Source organism: Grampus griseus, assembly GCF_964374135.1.
Source record: "Grampus griseus genome assembly, chromosome: 14".
In the NCBI taxonomy this organism is placed as follows: Eukaryota; Metazoa; Chordata; class Mammalia; order Artiodactyla; family Delphinidae; genus Grampus; species Grampus griseus.
Window position 1 is genome coordinate 79015037 of NC_139008.1, and position 3147 is coordinate 79018183.

The window sequence follows — 3147 nt, forward strand, 5'->3', positions numbered from 1 at the left end:
CTGGAATTTCTGATTTCTAAAAGGACAAACTATCACTATTGTAAAAATTATTATTCACGATGTACTTTTCTTTCATGGTTTCTGCTGATTCTTCCTTCAAAAGTTTCAGCCAGCATTTTCCTACATTCAGCTACAATAAGTGACAATTCCTAGGCAAAATGTCTACATGGGCTTCCTTTCCTACTTCTAAGACTTGTTTAGGAATATTGTTTTCTAGAGCTCTGAGTGCTTAAATGCTAGTTTTTCTTTCCTAATGAGTTGAAACAGCTACATAATCAATGACTGTGGTTTCTTTTTTTGTTTTCATCCATCGTTGTCATCTTTAGACTATTATTATTTGCCAGAATTTCTGAACAGAAGGAAACATCGTGGTAATCAGAGTTTGCTTTAACTGGACACTTACATTAGACCTTTCCATGTGCTAACAGCTAGGGGCATGAAATGAATGAGATATGATTATATCTCTCTGCTTGGGAGAAATGCACAGTAGTGAGGGCCAAAGCCCCAACCCAGCTATTTAATTTCTTTACTTATAAAGACCTTTAAAATATGTCATTAGCTACCAAGCAAGCAGGCCTGGGACGAAGGTGAGGCAGAAAATTTATGGGGACACCAAAAAACTCAGTCATCAAGATAAATAATATTTTAATGCAATGCTTTTTAAAAAATGCAGTGCTTTGATCTGCCCCTTTCTAGCTTTGAGGCTTTGGGCAGATACTCATCTTTCGTGTCTCTGTTTCTTCATTTGTGAAATGGGAGTAATATTTACCTCGCAGGGTTGTGGAGGATTAAATGAGATAACACACATGAAGCTCAGTGCCTTAAAAAAATCCACGATGAACAAAATTTCAAAATTATGGATAAAGGCTGACTCCATAAGAAGACTGCACTAAGTTTTGAAAAAATCCAAATGGGACATTTGAAGCTAAATAACTACTTTTTTTTTTTTTTAAACCCCACATTCGTTTATTTATTTATTTTTGGCTGTGTTGCATCTTCGTTTCTGTCGAGGGCTTTCTCTAGTTGTGGCAAGTGGGGGCCCCTCTTCATCGCGGTGCGCGGGCCCCTCACTGTTGTGGCCTCTCTTGTTGCGGAGCACAGGCTCCAGACGCGGAGGCTCAGTAGCTGTGGCTCACGGGCCTAGTTGCTCCGCGGCATGTGGGATCTTCCTAGACCAGGGCTCGAACCCGTGTCCCCTGCATTAGCAGGCAGATTCTCAACCACTGCGCCACCAGGGAAGCCCTAAATAACTACTTTTTGGGTTTTTTTGTTTTTGTTTTTGCGGTACGCGGGCCTCTCACTGTTGTGGCCTCTCCCGTTGCGGAGAACAGGCTCCGGACGCCCGGGCTCAGCGGCCATGGCTCACGGGCCCGGCCGCTCCGCGGCATGTGGGATCTTCCCGGACCGGGGCACGAACCCGTGTCCCCTGCATCGGCAGGCGGACTCTCAACCGCTGCGCCACCAAGGAAGCCCTAAATAACTACTTTTTAATAATAATTATGATGTCAAAGAAGGACAGGGCAGCAAAGCTTGTGAATCTCCTCTTTCCTTTCTCCTCTCTGGTCAGAAAGTAGGTACCTGGCAGGGCATAGAATCTAAAACTTGATTGCCTTGAGTTTGACCTCTGGACCTACTACTTATTAGCTGGGTGACCTTGGGAAAATTACTTAACCTCTCTGAGCCATGTGAGGATGAAATGAGATCATGCACGTAGAGCAGGCTCTCAGGAAGAGGGAGCAGGTATTCCTAATGAGGCAGTGCAACTCAAGAAATAAAACGATCTCAGTTTACTCCGGTTTTGCTTGTCACCAACAATAATGGTCATCACTTTCAGAAGGTTTTCTTGACTTCACCAATAAGAATGTGTCCATGATTCAGAGGGCTTAACAAACCCAGCTGATGCAGGGCTTGGTAAATTTTCACACCACCACTACCATTCTTCAGAACACTTTCAAAATATTATTATCATTATCATCATTATTATTTGGGTAAAAATGTTCAAACTCTACCCAATAATAGAATGACCAGTACAGTGAATGCTCTAGGCTCTAGGTAATGACCTAGATTTAATAATTATTAAGATTTTGCTGTACTTGCTTTAGCTAGGCTCCTTTCCTTCCTCCCCATGGAAGTATTCAGAAATAAAAAACCCAGTTTATTCAGGGAAAGAAAACCACACGATGCTATTATCACTTCTAACAAAAGGGCCGATTCCTTGGTATCACCCAGCCCATCTTCCAGTGGCCCGCATCATCTCAAAAATGTCTACTTTACTCTTGATTTGTCGGAGTCTCGATCCAAACCCATCCCCTGCATGTGGCTGTCATAGGAAGCCCTTTCTGTTAAGAACTCCCAGCAGGCGACTGTTGAATTTCTGACATCTTCTGCTTCCCTGTCCCCCAAGCACAGAACCAAAACAAAAAAATCCCCACCTAGTTTTCAAACACGTTTATCCAAGAGAAAGGGTGCCAAGCCAGAGCACGGAGACGCGGAAGGGCGGTTAGGCAGGGTGTGGAGAGGGCTACGCTCCCTCGAAGCCTCCCGCGCTGCATCCGACCTCACATCCAGGTGTTGGGCCTCAAACCCACTTCCGCTATTGTTTACCGCCCTCCCGTGGATTAATCCCCTGTCAGTCACGCCAGAGATGCTCTGGGGAGACAGGCCTGCGTAGCATCCCATGTGTCAAGGCTCCTTTGATACACTTTATCTTCCCTTATCCTTTCAGACGCACCATGACTCCTCGGCCCGTCACGGCCCCGGAGCTTTAGAATTTACGCCCAGGGGCTGACACCCCTCATTTGGAGGGGAGACGGGGGATTTTTCTTTTCCTTTTTTTTTTTGACAAATCATTGTTGATCTGATAAGACGTTTTTCAGGGGAATCAAGGAACAAACTGGGAGTGCCGTGAGTCAGGGATTCAGCAGCAGTTACAAGAGGCTAAACAGCTTTGCCTGTTCATTTTGACTGCAAAGATGCCCGTTGGTCTTGTCAAAACTAGGAACTTTTTTTTTTTTTTGTGGGTGGGGTGCAGGGTCGTTAGGAGGAGGGATGCATGAGTAGAGGGTTTCAGATGTGTGTCAGCATTAAATATTATCATATGTTCAAATTTCCTTTCTAAAATATAACTATTCATTGAAGGAAAGACAC